The following is a 17556-nucleotide window of genomic DNA, read 5'->3' as shown; positions in this document are numbered from 1 at the left end:
ACTGGGATCTCGGGGAAGGTGCTGGAGGATGTTGAGGCGTCTTCCTCCTGGTGAAAAGCTTCTGTGTGATTTTTCAGGCCTGACTCCATGCAATTCCAAGGCCCTGTCTGGCAAGCCTCATGGAAAAGCTGCCCTCCCCACATGGTGCCTGGTGACAACCACACTCTGCAGACTCTATGGGGAGTTCGGGTCATGGACTCTGGCCCCCTGGCCAGCCGTGATCATCACATATTTGTGTTCCCAGCTCAGGCACCTTCCTTTCTAGGTGTCCTGGTCTGAGGCCTTGGTAGATGGAGTTTATTAGGTGTTCCTGCCCACACCTCCTTGTAGGGTGGGAATGAGAGAGAACCATAAAGATGTTTATCCCCACCCTGACTCGGTACCTTACGTTTTCACTCCCAGCCTCTCTCCCTCTCACCTCCCCTTCAACTTCAAGGTCCATAGAACTGCCAGAGCTTTTGGCCAGGGGCTCCCCTCAACAGTGAGACCACATCTACGCTGATCCTCCTGACCCTCAGGGTTCCGCGGAGGAAAATGGAACTGCGGAGTCCTCATTCTCTCCAGGTTTAGGCTCATGCTTATACCACGGTAGTAAGAGGGTAAAGCCTGAATGCTTCCAGTTTGGGCTCATTGCTGGAATCGGCCACTCGGACACCTGACAGCTGCTCCCTCTCTCCAGCCCGCGGAGGTCCTGCCCCACGTGACCTTCGGTCCTTCCCGTGTGAGGAAGTGTCGTGGCGAGCCTCTCTCACAACCAGGTCGTGTCTGCAACATAATGAGTACACATGGTAGCTGTCGCTGTTTTTTCCTTACCTTTTCCCAAGACTTCAACAATGCTTTCAAGAAACTAAAAGGAGGGTCCAGGTGGCTGGAGTGGGAGACAGCGAAGGGGGAAGAGAGGTGCCAGAGGAGGGTAAAAGGCACCAGCCCCTGGCCCGGGGGTGGGGATGTCTCAGAAGCCATTGTAAAGACTTCAGATGTCACCCCAAGAGTATTGGGAACCCACTGAAGGATTTCAAGCCTGAGAGAGCCATGCCACTTTGTCTAGCAAAAGGATGACCCCAGTTGCCACATGGAAAGAGCAGCAGAGTGTCAGACAGGAGACCCTAGTCTGGGGACTAATGCTCTGGTCCAGGCAAGGGCTCTGATGCCCTGGCCCAAGGTGGGAGCAGAAGAGAGGGGACGGTGACAATGGGTCAGAGACACAGTTTGGGGTACACTGGCAACACTTATGTTTGAGGGGACATCACAGCTTTGGGAACAGAAGGTTTCCAATATAGTTTCTAGGTTCTGGCTTGAGCAACTGGGCAGAGATGGTGGTGTCGTTTGCTACGATACGATGATTTGACTGGTCTAGACTGGAGACGTGTATACTACCATCTCTATGCAAAACTGAGCCCCAATTTCCAAGGCACAGACCTAGCAACGAACTACTGGGACTGGGCTCATATAAAAACTGCAAGTAGCCTGTACTTTGATCATTTCGTTAATATCAGGTGTTTTCAAACAAGGCTTGTTCTTTATACAAGCACACCTGTGTCTCAGGTTACCCGTATTCTTAAGAAGCAAAACAAAACAAACAAACAAAACCTTCCATTTTTGTTTTGTTTCATTCCCATTTCCTGCTGACTAGAACTAAACGCTGCCACATGCTCAGAAAATGTCCAACGTTTGCATGTTTTGTTTTGTTTTTTAATGTAGTTTTATCTGGTCGAGGCACAGAGCCTTCAGCTAAGTAACCCTATAATCTGCACTTTGTGAATAACCATGTAATTGAGCAATTGCCGTAATCGCTGAGGGTTGCTGTGTGGACAGTGAGCTTTGGGGTTTTTTTCCAAATCTCTTTTCTGGAATGCCAGGAAGGGGAACACCCGAGCTGGGTCTCAGGCCCCAGCCTCCTTCCCCCAAGAGTAATGAAGGTGAGGACAAGGGCCTCCGTCAGCTGAGTGAATCCCGCACCTGGCTGGGAAGCATTTCCCAGAATGATCTTCTGTTTGCAGGGGGCGGGGGCAGGTGGTTTAGTTGAAAATCTTAGAACTAGCTCATTCTGCACAGAGCCAACTTGAGCCCTGAGCATGGTCTTGTTAGAACGGGGTGCCGTGCCAGCTGCTGTTCACAGAGCGTCTCTGCGCCTTGGCCCCCCTGCCAACAGCCCAACAGACTGATGCGTCAACACCACAGATGGGTATTACTGTCCGGCATCTTTCCGATGTGCAAGCAGGCTATTGGTTAACCTGTGGAAGGTCAGGCTGCTAGCGAATTGTGGTGGTAGAACCTGAAACCCTAGCCCATCGAATGCTCAAGAAGGCAAAGCTCCCCGTTTTACCCTAAAGTTGGTGATCTCAGAGTCAAGTGCAGAGATGTTCTATAGCCCTGAAACAACACCATTTGTAACTGCACCCCTCTCCCCCTGAGCTCTAGACTCGCCTGGGGGAGTCTCTTAGATCAACGTGTTCCAACCTACAACATCACATTTCCTCTGATGTCTTTACTCCCCCACCATACACATTCCCCATCTCATTTATTAAAGCTGCCATTTCCAAGCTGTTGGAACTGGAAATCTTGGGATCAATCTTCCTATCTCCCTCGCCCCTCCCTCCTGTGTGTGTGAGTGTGCATGTTTGTGTGTGTCTGTGTGGCCCACCTGTTGCTCCTACCCTCTAAGCATCTTTCATATTAATTACATCTCTCCTCTCCATCCCTCCTCCACTATCTTAGCTTCAGCCTTCACCATCTCTTTCCTGCATTTACAATAGCCCCATAACCGTTCTTCTTGTCAGAAAGGTCTTTCTGAAGCACAAACATGACTATGTCTCTCCACGCTTTGAATGGCTCCCTGTTGCCCTTATAAAACAAGAGCCTGAATCCTTAGCTTGCTTCATCTCTAACAGCCTCATCTCCTGATTCCCCCAGGCACCGTCTTCAAATTCCACACCTTCATACCCATGGCCTTGCACTCACACCAACTTTTCTTCACCATTGACTGTCCTGGATTCTTACACTCTTACCTTTGCCCATAATATTCCCTCTGCCATGACTGTCCTTCCTCTCCTTATCTCCTGGGAATCCCTGAATACCCCTGGAAATCAACTGGAAAGGCACCTTCTCTGTGAAACCACCCCCCAACTCACAGGCAGAATTAGTACCTTCTATTTTGCTCCACTGTTATGTTTATCACAATGAATTGTGGTTGTCTGTTGTCTGTCCTGAGGGCTCTGCTTTCCTAAAGAGCAGTAATTATATATTATTCACCACTGTATTCCCCCAAGCCCAGTTCAATGTCTGGTACTTAATGGCTACTCATTAAATGTCTGGCAAAGAAGTGGATGAACTGAAAAAAAGGAAAACATGGCGGCCAACCTTTAGAAAATCAAGGATGGTTTTGCACTAATGTGACAGTTGTTACTAAAGATGCTAAAGAAAGTACAAGGTGACTCCGAGGTGAGTGTGCCTGTGACCGAAGACAAGCAGGATGTTTGAAAGCTCCAAGCAAGAACTGAAAAGGGGTGCCGACAGACTCCCCTGCAGTTGGCAGGCACTTTCCTTGGGCAGCACGGTGCGTTCTGTGTAATTGAGGCAGTCCTGCCCATATTGAAAGTCACAGCCTGAAAGCGCCACGTTACAGCAGGCTTGGGGGACACGGAGGAGGGCTTTGCCTGGGGGCCTTCCCCTGCCGGGTGGGGCCAATCGTTTCCCAGGTCTCATTCTATTTTAACAGGAATGCACTGCACACTTACTGTGTGCCCGGCTTTTTGCTCTATGCTCTCATGCCATTTTAAGTATTAGATGTTCTCTCTCTGCTCAGGAGGCTGCAGTCTCACTGGAAAAGCTAATATGGAATTATTAGAAGTCACAGGACCACCTAAGATCAATGTTAGATTGCATGAAATTAGCTTGGAGTAAAGAGGCACCTAGAGGATGGATGGATGGATGGATGGATGAACTGGTATGGATGGATATGGATGAACAGAGAGACAACTAAATATTCTCTGAACTTGTAATAGCTTTAAACTAATGAGATACATGAAAAAATTATAATGTTTCAAGGTGCCAATCTTTAAATACCTCAAGTAGCACAATGATTTAACCCAACTTAAAAACACTCAATATTAGTTGAAGGAATGATATTGGTGAGTGAGAGGTGAGAATTTCTGGAAGGTTGCAGGTACTGGTATTGTTGGTCCCCAAATGACACCTTCTTTGCCTGCATAACTGCTACTCCTGACAGGAAGAACCAGCAACTCCTCACCACCTAGGAATGAAAATGAGAGGCAAACAGGAAACCACATTTATTTTTTACCACAAGTCAGCCAAACTCCCACACCTATGCTGTGCATTTCCTCTGTTGGGGGTTATAAAGTACAGCAGTAAAATGATGCTTCCCTCCCCTCTTTCCCTCAAGGAGCCATCTCATTGTCACCCTGTTGGGTACAGAGTGTATGAAAGGTGGCAAGAGCACAGCTAAGGGACAGGTGCAGGAGAAAATGCTCCATCCTCCACCCAGGATTCCTCAAGAGGGTTGTTTTGAAACTCTCCGTAGCAGGAAGCCATGTAGCTATTTAGCGATGACCTGCCGGTAGGGATGAGGTTGCATTGGATGAAAAGCCCTAACCGAACATGACTGAGTCACAGGGCAGACCACACCGCTGCTGAAAACTGTTCTGTAATGAAATGACTTGGAAGGAAACAATAGAGCCCTTGACACCGTGGGATGTTCAGATATTTCCAAACCTTGCTCACCAGGCTCGTAACATGCGCCTTCCAAAGATTGTTTTGCCCATGGATCCTTTAGTGAGTTTTCTTCCCCCCTCGGGGTCTCCTCGAGAGAAGTGGAAAGGGGAGTACCCGTTCTAATTCAGGCTGTTTTTTAAACATCATTTAAATTACTATTATCATGCCCAGGCTTCCCTGACGATGCACACTGGTAGGCCACAAAGCCTCTGAGGTGCAGACCCTTAATAAGGATCTTGGTGCAAGAGATGTAATTTGACCAGCCTGGCATTCACCGACTCAGCGGGGCCTTGTCCCCACTTGCTCTGCTCTTCTCTCGCCCCCTTAGGAAGCGCTCTGCTGGGTTCTTTTCAGTTTTCTCATGGCCTGACTGCTTGAATCTGCCTGTCTGTTCTTCACAGAACAATACCATCATCATCAAACACTAACAGGCAGATTGGAGAAATATCCTTATTCATATTCACCCGGGTAAATTATTGTCATAAGGTTGTCCAATTGAGAACAAAGTTTCTTTAAAATGTAGTTGCTCTCCATCTCACACCCATTAGGAGGGCTACTATTTGGAAAACATAAAAATAAAAGCAGAAAACAACAAATGTTGGCAAGAATGCAGAGAAACTACAACCTTTGTGAGAATGTAAGATGGTGCAGCCACTGTAGGAAATGGTATGGCAGTTCCTCAAAAAAATAAAAATAGAATTACTGTATGATTGAGCAATTCCACTTGTGGGTATGTATCCAAAAGAATGGAAAGCAGTGTCTGAAAGAGATACTTAGATGTGCTCGTAGCAGCATTATTAGCAATAATGAAAATGGAGAAGCAACCTAAGTTCATAACAGCAGTGACCTACCAATTAGTAAGATGAATAAACTGGTAGATGAATAAACGAGAAAAGGTAGTGTACAAACACCATGAAATATTATTCAGACTTAGAAAGGAAGGAGTTCTAACATATGCTTTAACCTGGATGAACCTTGAGGAAATTACGCTAAGCAAAATAAGCTAATTATAAAAGAACAAATACGATACAATTCCACTTATATGAGGTCCCTAGAACAGTAAAACTCAGAAAGACAAAAAGTAAATGGAGGTTGCCAGGGGCCGGGTGGAGGGAATGGGGAGTTAGTGTTTAATGGACACAGAGTTTCAGCTTTACAAGGCGAAGAGAGTTCTTGAGGCAGATGCTGGTGATGGTAACACAACAACGTAAATGTATGTAATGCTACCAAACTGCATGCTTAAAAATGGTTCCTATGGTAAATTTTATGTTATGTGTATTTTACCACAATAAAAAAATTTTAATGTGGTTGTCCTGAGTTTGTGCACATAACTAAGAAACTGGACTATTCTGGCCTTTTCCTGAGTACAAAGGAGCTGAAAACTCTTCTAGAAGTTTCAGAAAAGCAAATTGCCATTGTTTGCAGTGTAAGAAGGATCTTGACTTGAAATTATGCTGTGCTTCCCTGAGTATACAGGTATGAGCGGGGCCTTCTGGGCAGATTTATTTAATCACCTCAGGTTGATCATATAAAAAAGCCTCAATTATTGGGAGGCAACAGGCTATTTTTGTCATCGCATGGGGATCTGCCACTCAGAAAGAGTCCCAGAATGAAAGGGGCTTTAAGTAAAATGATGGAAATACTAGGAGACTGGGGGAGCCAAGATGGCTTTGGCCTGGAACCAAGGTGTGTCCCCTTAGGCAAGTCACTTCCCCCCTCCAGGGCCTCAATTTATTTTATTTATTATTTATTTATTTATTTATTTATTACCAAGTGAGAAGGCTGCTTGCAATGAATCTCCTTTGGGGTCCCCTCTGGGTCTGGAATTCATTAAAGGGTAGCCTGGGATCTCCAGACTCTGGAAGTACCTGCGTGGCTTGGAAGGTGCTTGGACTCCCAGAGCCAGTGCGCCTCGTGTGAAGACGTCGACCGGCCATGGCCGCTGGAACAGGGGAGGGCCAACCGTGCCTCGTGCATCGCATAGTCAGTCCATCAGCCACCTGCTTTGTCTCCAGCCTGGGTCCGCTCTCGAGTCTCCCTTCTCTGGGCTTTTTGCTAAGGTGGAGACTTTAGCCTCTGGAAAGTGATCAGTCACGCCCTTCAGGAAGGTTTGCCAGCTGGTGTTTGTTTGTTTGTTTTATTTTGTTCTGTTTCAGTTTATCAAACTTATTTACACCACCCCATCTCCTTCTGTTCTGGGCTGGCCAGTCTCTCTTTATTTCTCACCACCCCTCCCTGCCAACGTTGCCAACACTTTTACTCAGAAGTGTGTCACAGATCAATATGTTGAAAAGGTTGAATTACAAATAGTGCAGTTTGGCCCTGGTCAGTGTGGCTTATTTGGTTGGGAGTCGTCCTGCAAAGCAAAAGGTCACAGGTTTGATTTCCAGTCCGGGCACATGCCTGGGTTGTGAGTTCGGTCTCTGGTGGGGGCACGTACGAGAGGCATCCAATCGATGTTTCTCACTCACATCAATGTTTCCCTCCTTCTCTTTCTCCCTCCCTTCCCCTCTCTCTAAAAATAAATAAATATTTTTTTTAAAAAAAAGAAAAAAGAAATAGAGCAGTTTGCCTTGGAGTGAAGGGAAGTCGATGTGAAATTGGTTTAGTAACATTTAAAATTGAAAGTGGGGAAGGATGAGGGGAGGGTGTGTCCTCCCTTCAGTTGTCCACCTCCCACTCTTACCACGACTCCCTCCAGAGGCGAACATACAGAGATGAGTATTTGGTTAGTCAAGACAATGTTCACCCCCAAACAAAATCTCCCCTCATGGGTGCTTTGCTGGCTGCCTTTCGGTCCCCTGGGTGCTGACCTTGTGTCTCAAACTAAAGGAAATGCTGAAGGACAGACAATGACAGGCAGGACTTGAACCTTAACTACTGTTTCCTTAGGCCGGATGGATCTGTCCTTAATTCCACTGTCTTACTAATTGGTAGGTCACTGCTGTTATGAACTCGCTGGCCTTTGGGCCTGGTCTGGTCTTGATTTTAGAGAAGGAAATAAGGCACAAATCCTTATGGGCAAAGATAATTGCAATGAGACATGTTTTTCCTAACCAAAGTCTTTCCCTCCTGGCCACTGGATTCAAGGGGACTGCCCTGGCCTATCTCTGCGTGGTTGTCTCCCCAGAGTGGGCATCTGGGTCCTTGCCCTCTTGGAACCTAATGTTTGAATTTCTCTTCTTCTGCTTTCTCTTAGGCATTTCCTGAGGCTTAAAAGAAGTTTTCCTTCAGAATAACAAATTGAAGTTATCCAGATAAAGGACTTTGTACTTGTGCATCTGAAGTCTAATTTTTCAATGTATAAACTGATGAGTGAACTGGTCTATTATTTCTACATGTACTTATATTGTGAGCTGGCCTAAGGGTCATGCACACCTTGTGAGTTTTTTTTTGTAGATAATGGTAGCTGCTAAAAAAAGTTTAGAAGGGGGAAGTTTTAGCCATTCTCTCCTAACCTTTCTGGCTGATTATAAGGAAAGAAAATCTCAAACCAAATTCTTCCTCTTACATGAACATTTGTTCAACAAACATTTATTGAGAAGCAGACACCAAAAGTTTATGCAATTGGTTCTGTAGGTTCAAAGGAAGTCCCAGTTCTCTGTCTTTTGGGAGCTATGAACACCACCTTTATTGGAAAGGCTTAGTCAATACAAACACAGCAACATTCCAGAAGCAGGATTCGGTTACTCTCAGTTTGATTCTGGCAACCAGATATGTCAGAGGCTGAACACAAGATTATTCACTCTAAGAGTACGGGCTACACCCTGTGAGCTTTTCATAACCTGGTCATAAAGGTAAGAGGTGTCTCCAAAACACGTTAGCCAAACACAAAACCTAAATACCTTCCTTTCTCCAATGAGAGCTCATGTCTAATAGTCATCATGCTAGACAGAAAGCTGTTACCTTCACTAATAAAAGTAATTTTAATATCCCTGTTATCTCACCATTTCTGTTGTTTTCAGCCACCCAGCCTATAGGAATTCATTGCGGAGGCCCTGGCAAACTAATACAACGTGGAAGAAGAGACATTCAGTTGTTTGCTCCATGGATCTTGTGCTCCAAAGACTGATCTGGACCAATGCAGGGACTGCAAGTTAACAACAGATAGATGGAAACCAAGGGGCTAGGAAGAGGCTGCCTAGGAAAGAGTTGCAGAGTGAGAAAAGAGCACAGGACAGAGCGATAGGGAAGACCAGTCTTCCTGGTCAGAGGAAGAGTGGCCTGCACAGGACAAGGAGCTTGGCAAGTAAAGAAAGAGGAACAAATGTTCTTACACTCATTAGACTAACTCCAGGAGGGAATCTCCTGTGGGAAATTTGCCAGGGGGTAGTGAGAAATTTGATGAGGATGAATATAGAAACCTGATGAAATCACAGTAGGATTGAGATGGGAAAGCTCAAGAAAATGGAGGGAAAGTGTAAGATCAGGGCTTGGGTGTGATGTGGGGAGAACCACAGAAATAACTGAGGATTCAGGATGCACAGGTGTGTGGCAGCAGGTACAGTGGACGTGACACACTGAGAAGTGGAGCACAGGGTTGACAATCAGACATCATGATGTCATTCTCTGAGGATGTATGGAATCCTACCAAGCGTAGAACCACAGTATATGGTCATGAAGAGCAAATCAGAGCAAGTCCAGGGCATCCAGAATAGTCATTTTTTTCCCAATGCAGAATTTAAACTTTAGGGGGTGAATGATGCCCCATAATTATAACTATTTAGGGGTTTGCCTGGAGAGGCCCCTAACTCAGGCCCTCTCTTGTTTTCAAAATGAAATTCCTTGAAATTGATGGAATTTAATTCACGGGAGTTATTTGTAGTAACAAACCCACACAGATCTGGGAGTTTTGCTTTATTCCATTACAGCCTATAAAATGCTAATAAACACAGATCATACAGCCTCCTAGCTACTTGAGAAAGAGATAGAAAAATTCTGCTGCAAACAATCCTTACTGAATTTTGATGATGAACCTAAAACTTTCCCTCTGGTACCCAAAAGTAATTATGCTCCATTGGGGCAAAGAATGCTTTGTTTTCTAATTATAGAACAGATGTTTTACAGAAGCAATTACCCCAATGCCACACATAAAAAATAATTTTAAAAAATATTCTTTGATCTAGGAAACAGCTGTATGACTCTGCCAGCAGCAAACCCTTATTAGAAGAAAAAAAATGAGTCACCATTATATGGACCAAATGTATTCTGGAGACACTTTCCCTGATTTCCCAGAATTCTGAGATCCCAGGACTCAAGAACAAACACCTGCCATTCTTGTTCTCTGGAAGCAGGTAAGGGGGTGGGGGGAGGGTAGCACACTTTACCTTGACAGCAGGGTAATTTCATGAGCACACCTCTGCTGCATCTCAGGACCTGGACACATCTCCCGTAACATCTGCCCTGTAGAGGTATTGGTGACTTCCAACAGGATGGTCGATCAATCATCTACTTAATACTCAGCTTTAATGAGCACCTACAATCTCAGGTGTAGCATCACTGCATTGCTCAAAAACCTTTCAGGCATTCTCTTATTGCCTCCTAAACTAAGCATCGGTGCTTTGCCTGGGAATTTGAGACCCTCCACGGATGCTAAAATCCTGCCCAGCCTCAGTCTCCTCTCCACTGTGCTAGACCACTCACCGTTGCACCTGCCCACTCAGTCTTCCTGCCCCTCGTTCTCCCCAGCTCAGGTGGACCTTCCCAGCCAGAGGTGGTCCCATGTTATGCAAGGAATGTGTTTCTTCAATACCTACATCTTAACACCAATTAACCTGTGGCAACATGTAGAAAGTTTGGCAGATATGTTCTCCAAACACAGAAAGCTACAAGCAATTTTGTTCTTACAGATGTGTAGCCATCAGTTTTCTTTATTTTCCCCATTATTGAGTCCAGTTACAGAGTTGTTTGTGAACTGAAGCTGTACCACTGCAAAGTGCTGTGCTCTGTTGTGTTTTTTTTCCTCAACATGAGCTCTCCTGTTTTGCAGAGAGCTGTCTTCTAGGTTATGTTTCCTGCATATTACAATGTGTAGAATATTTTACCACAACTGACTTCATTCCAGTGATTGATTTTTTAAGGCACAGTTTTTTCTTTGCACTGGGCTTAGCACCAGCAAAAAATAAACATTTAGATAGCATTGTTATATAACATATAAACATTCAAAATTATCAATAATTGTAAAAGTTAAAATAATAGCATAATAATGAACATAATCAGTCATAGAATTTTCAACATCCACAACCAACAGATTGGTTTTTGGAATAATAACAACATGGAATAGTGAGTATTTTGCTTTACAGCAATGACATTTACTAATAATTTAAATGCTGTTTACTATCCACTCAGCCCATCAGCTTACAAATTAATTATACAAGGAACTGCATTTTAAATTTGGGAAATAAGAATAATTCCAAATTTGGGGCAGTTAATGAGACTTTATTAATATCTCTATATGTCCTGTTTTCCAATTTTAGATAGGATTCCATGCTTTCGAGGAAATAAATGGGGTTTTGTGACAAAGAGAAACCAGTAGGTGGGAGAGGGTTGTATGAGCCAGTCACCCAGAGAAACTGGACCAATAACAGATATACATTAGGAGGTTCATCGCAAGGAATCAGCTGACATGCTTGTGGGGCCTGGCTAGCCAAGTCCCAGATTCAAAGGGCAGCCAGAGAGCAAGGGCTTGGTTGGGGCATGGACCAAGGCTGCTATCCACAAATCAGATTTCTTTTCAGTCCTCACCACCCGAGGGTATATTTACCGATTGGAGAGAGAGAGAAACATTCATCAGTTCCTTCTCATATGTGCCATGACTGAGGACCAACCCACAGCCTAGGTATGTGCCCTGACCAGGATCGAGCCCACAACGTTTCAGAGTTCCGGACAATGCTGGGCCACCTGGCCAGGGCCAGGATTTCTTTTCATGGAAGCCTCAGTTCTGCTCTTAAACCCATTCAATGGTTGAATCGGGCATTATTTATTGTATTATTTAGGATACACTCCCTGTCTTTAAATTGACTGAGTGTTAATCATATTTACAAAATTCGTCCACAGCAACCACCCAAGTTAGTGTTTGGTTGTAGTAGAGACTGAAGCCTTGCTAATGGGACATGTCACATTCTGGATGGGGTAGTCTAAAGAGTTTGAACAAAAACGAGGCAGAGATGCCAAGGAGAAAGAAAAACAAGTACATAGTCCCTACTATTGGAAAGGTCGTGGCCTGCTTAAATTACTACAGGGAGGCCAGTGGGCCTGGACTAAGCTAGGAGGAAAAAAAAGGCAAAATTCAACGGGCGATACCTAACTATGTGGGCCTTTTGAGTCATAGAAAAATATGGGGATTGTATTCTATCTCAAATAGGTAGTCATTAAAGTTTTAAGCAGCAGAACAACATAAAGCTACATACTTTTGGAAGAGATCATCATTTTCTGAGCAGGGAGACCCATTTGAAGGGGATCCAGGTGAAAGTGGATTGTGCTATGACAGATGCGGGGGCTGGAGACGTAGGAAAATGCGGAGCTCTGGGAAACATTCTGGAGGTGCGCCAAGACAGGCATCGCTACCTAACTGCAGGCAGACCTCGGAGATACTGCAGGTTGGGTTCCAGACCACCACACTAAAGTGAGTACCTCCGTGAAGCAAATACTGCCATAAAGCAAGTCACGCAAATGTTTTGGTTTTCAGGGCATATGCTTCCTCTCTACTGTAGTCTATAAAGTGTGCAACTGCACTATGTCTAAAAGAATAATGTACACACCTTAATTAAAAAATACTTCATTACTGAAATATACTAACCATCATCTGAGCCTTCAGGGAGTCGTCATCTTTTTGGCGCCGACAGACTTGCTCGATGCAGGGTTGCCACAAACCTTCAACTTATTTTTAAAAATGCAGTATTTGCAAAGAGCAACAATGCAAGGTGTGATAAAAATGAGGCATGCCCGTGTGAGTATTCCTTCTTTCCTTTCACTTACCAACAGAGTCTTAGTTTTGCGGGAGGTAGGCATATGCCCATTGCAACGCTCATTGCCCCAGCTGCCCTGCTGCTGGAGCTGACCACTGATGTGGAGGGGGAAGTTGCTGGGCAGGGGTTCCAGGAGAGCTCTTTTTAAGGACAGGCTCACTGTCTTGACTTTCTACCTTTTTGTCCTTCCACTGTTTTCCCGCCTAAACTAGGAATACAGTTTTAGGTATAGCAGCTGTCTCTCAACCAGGAAGATGACAGCCACACACTTATGTGTGTGCATTTGTGTGTCTGTCCTTACTGACCCAGGATGCTTTTATGTGTAAACATTGGCATTGGGAAATAGAATGCTTTATACATAAATTAATTGTTCAGTCTGGACTTTAGCTTTAAGAAGTAAAAGTTCTCGAAATCCCTTCTCTTGACAAACAGAGCACCCATTTGTCTCTTTCTTTTTTCTTTTTCTTTTTTCTTTTTTTTTGTAAGACCCATTAGGCATTGATGTAGAAATGGCAGGCTCATATATTATGATTCCAACCATCATGTTCATAACTCCTTTATGCATCTGCATCTCTAAGGAACCAGATCGGAATAAACAAACTCCTGGCATTCTCCCAAATTTTGGTCTCTGGCATGTAGCTCTCAATAATTTCCAGAAGAGATGGTGGAAAGGAGCAATGGTTCATTCTGGGTCAGCTTCCACGGCAACTGGCTGATGTTAGCACTGAAATCTTTCTCCTGATAATGTCTTTAGAAGAGAGAGAAATTGGGGTGGGGGTGTAATGAGCAAACCCCATTTATTCTGAAAGAACACAAGACCCTCAGCAGAGATGTTTACAATCTAGTGCTTTTGGATCTTCCTTCCTTTCTTTCTTCCTTTATTTTATTTTATTTTGTTTTGTTTTGTTTTACTTTATTTTATTTGGCTTTGCTGGTTAGTTTAGGAAGATACAAGCTTGTTTCATTTAAGTTAATGTCAAAGTGCCCTTTGGAGTAAGAGGACTCAAGAGTTCATTTGCAGCATCTCTTACTGTGAAACTAGACATCACAGCCCTAGGGAATCATTACCTGCCCAGATGTTTCGTTCTCACAGCTCTGGTTGCTCAACTGTCATCTTATGTACAAGCCAGAGGCCAACTTGCAAGAAGAGCAAAGGCCTAGTTTTTTGTAAGTGCTGATTTTAAGGTTAAACCTCAAACCCATAAATCAGGAAGTTTAGGGGTGGGACCTGGGACCCTGGGTGTGATTCTGATGATCTGTGACTTCTTCCCACTCCTACGAGTCCAGGAGGTGGTGATGTATCCTGGAAACAAACAAGAACAAGCCCTAAAGAACAATCCAAAGGCAACGTCTACTGAAATTGGCCTAGTTCAGTGTTCCACATACAACCTAATAGTGTTGGGGAATATGCAAGACAAAAGCTACTAGACTTGCCACCATTTGTTGGGGAAATCCAATCTATTCACATAGTAAAATGTTTCAGGGGTAACACAGAATACTGTGCAATGGAAAAAAGAAAATCAGCCTTAAATGTGGAAGGTCTGTAGGGTCAAAGAATAATCAGAGTTTGGAGGAACTGTTTCTTGCAAGAAAATTAGTTTGATTTTGATATTGGGAAACTGCACATCTAGATAAGTAATACTGATTTGGTGACAGTTATAGATTAGAATTAATTATTTTCAGGCCAAAGTATGCTGAAGAGGCATGCATATGTGGGCATATAGTCTATTATGTCGCATTTTCAAAGTGGAGGGAAAAAGAAGTAATATTTAATCATTGCGCTGAGGCTTCCTATTTTGAAAAAGGAGTTAGGTCCCTCCTTCATGCCATATACAAAACCAATTCCAGATGGGTTAAGTATCGAGAGGTAAACCACAAAACAACAAAAGTGTTAGAAAAATGTAGACGAATACTTTCATAGTTTTAAGGCTAAGAAACCTTCCTAAAAGGAGGGCAAAAAACTGAGAGGGGATAAATGAAAAGACCTGACAGTTGTGACAACACAAAGGTGAAAAGTCTGGGCTACAAAAGACACTGCCAACAGAGTTTTAAAAAAAAACAACAACGCACCGTAACAGCCTGAAAGAAAATATTTTCAGCAAATATAATAGATTAAAAAATAATGTCCGAAATGTAGAATTACTGTAAATCAATAAGAAATGGGCAAACACCTCAACAGAAAACAAACAAACAAACAAAAAACAGATAAAGGGTAAGAACAGACTGTGGGGGGAAAACACAAATCATGAGCAAACATGGAAATATGCTAAGCCATGTGTAAACTCTACAAAGATAAAAATTATTATGGCAAATATTTAACAAATATGAATACTATCCACTGTTAGCAAGAACACAAAATCAGACACTCTTGCACACTGTTGATATGATTGCAACCCCATAAACATTAATCAGTCAATTAATGTCCACACATCTGGAATCAGAAATTCCACTTCTAAGATTCTATCTTCAGAAAATGCCAGTATCAGTACTGCAAAGATGTGTGTATGAATAAAAAAAAAGAAAAGAAAAGAAAAGAAAAAATCTTGACTTCAGAATTGTTTGTAATGGCAAAAAAAAAATCAGAAACATCCTAAAGTAGAATTCTTGGTCAAGGACAGAAAACTTTGTAAGTTCCTTTTCTTTCTGGCCTATTTCAAAATGCTCTGTACATTTTCTACACAGGACTTAGGATAAAAGTAATTAAACAAGTTTATAATTTCTCATTCAACAATATTATAGCTGTGCTGCTGCTCTGAGCTCTCTGGGGGCAGAGCCTATGCCCAGCCTGTGCCTGACAGTGATTATGAAATGAACCAACCTTTCCAAGCCTTGATCAAACACCAAGTTCTGCTGAAGTAAATAGTGTCAGCTATGCAGGAGAGGGTGAGATTCCTAAGACGACCCGGTCTTGTCTAATGAACATGACATTAAGCTAGGAATTAGATGACTTAAGTTAAACTGCACCCATCATTCACGTCACCTTGAACAAGTCATTTAACCTCCCTGATCTCCAATTAACACGTTTGCAAAATGAGACTAATAATGCCTGCCCTTCTAAAGGACTACCATGAGTATTAATGGAATAACCTAAGAGGTCGCGCTTTAGCTTATGTGCACCTGGAGTATTTCAAGGCTGAGCATTTCGTGCAATAAAATGAAAATTGCAAGATGCTCATGACAGCTAATTGCTTCCTTCAGGAAACAGTTCCTTCAGGTTCTTAGAAACACTTATCTTACCCTATCCCTGGCAGAGATGTATCAGCAGAGCCACGAGTAACAGGAATGGAGAACTCGCTCTGAGCTGTCAGGAAACAGGGTTCTGTTTCAGAAAAGAAAACAAATGCTTGTTTTCTTTCAGTCTCAGACATGGTGCTGGGTTTTTAACACAAATCTAATCTTCACATCACCTCCTGAGGATGTGTGGTGGACGCTGGTCAGAGCGTAGGTTCAGCATCCCATAACCCTGCCCTTGTGCCCCTTAGCCAGGGTTGTGGACCTCCGGAAGCCATCTGTATGCTCTGACGCCACTCCCTGGTCACAGGTCATTGGTCTACAAAGGGCAGCTTGCCTAAGCTGATCTAATCAGAGTGTCTCTTCTAGGAACCTGGAAAAGGTCAGCTGCTCTATTGACTGATGCTGTAAATTTTAACTCTGAAATGGTATAACAATCTTCCGCTTTATAGTCATTAAGAGTGGGGTTTTGTCTTCTATTGACTCCTGTCCCAACTCACAGGATAGAATTTGTCAGTAGAGGTGAAACTCAAATCAGAACTCGACCTATTTCTGTCTTTGGTCTCTCTCTTCCCACTGTGTCCAGTCAATCTCTTTATAATCATGCAATAAACAAAGAGAAAGATACATTCGCAAAACATCAGTCTGCGTCATGAACAATTTTTCCCCACTGTTGTGCAAGCTTAGGAGAAAAAAAAAACAATAGTAGGCTTTCTTATCCACACCCCCTACTCTCCACCATCTGTTGAAATTTTATAAGCCAATAAAACAAGCCTGTGGCTGGGAAAACAGCATGCAGAAGAAGTGGACAAAACAGCACGCAGAAGACGAGACAAATCACTTCTCAGGCCCATGGTGCCCTTGGATGCAATAGAGAACATGGTATGGTTTTTTTCTGTGCACTGGAGGCTGGCTTTTTATAGCCACCAACACACCCAGCAGAAGCTGTGTGACCTGCGGTCCTTCCATCAATATGAGAACCAATTTTGAAAAATAAAAAAAAAAAAGTCCTCTGTCATCAATATGTAAAGTCCCCAAACAAGTATCTTCATATGACTTTCACAGCCAAGTTTATGGGTTAGCCTCCCTATCCTACGCAGCCTCCCCAGTTGAGTAGCTGAAGCCACAGCCTAGAGGGTGGGGTTGGGAGAAGAATGAAGAAATTGGCAAGAGCAAAGTAGAAAAGAAAGAAGAATCATTGTTCCTGGGTTTCTGACGGCTTTCCTGCTCCTGGTGCCTTTTCTTCTTAAGTTACAGGAGACGCTCCAACAGCCTTAAAAAAAATAAATTCCCTGGTGTTTTGCTGAAGCTGGCTTGAGTGAGGTTCCAGTATTTGTAACAAAACAAGTCTAAATAGTACGGACAGATGATTCTTCTCCCCCACCCCATTTTCCAATGAGGAAAATAAGGCTCAATGCACAAATCAAATGGTCCTCCTCCTTGGAATATTTAACTCTGAAACCCGTGTTCTTTCCGCTGAACTGATGGGGACAGGAGGCGTCAGAGCTGAGGGCAGCCTCAATTATCAGGTCAAACCGTTCTGTTGATTTCCTTCTCAGTTCTCGGCAGGAAGCTATCCAATGAGAGAACCTCATTCACCCCCATGCTCCTAGGCTCCTTTGTGGCT

Source organism: Pteronotus mesoamericanus, unplaced genomic scaffold (genome assembly GCF_021234165.1).
Source record: "Pteronotus mesoamericanus isolate MK-2021 breed Mesoamerican mustached bat unplaced genomic scaffold, CSHL_Meso_final contig_246, whole genome shotgun sequence".
NCBI lineage: Eukaryota > Metazoa > Chordata > Mammalia > Chiroptera > Mormoopidae > Pteronotus > Pteronotus mesoamericanus.
The sequence above is the reverse complement of the archived record's forward strand: the minus strand, read 5'-3'. Positions refer to the sequence as shown.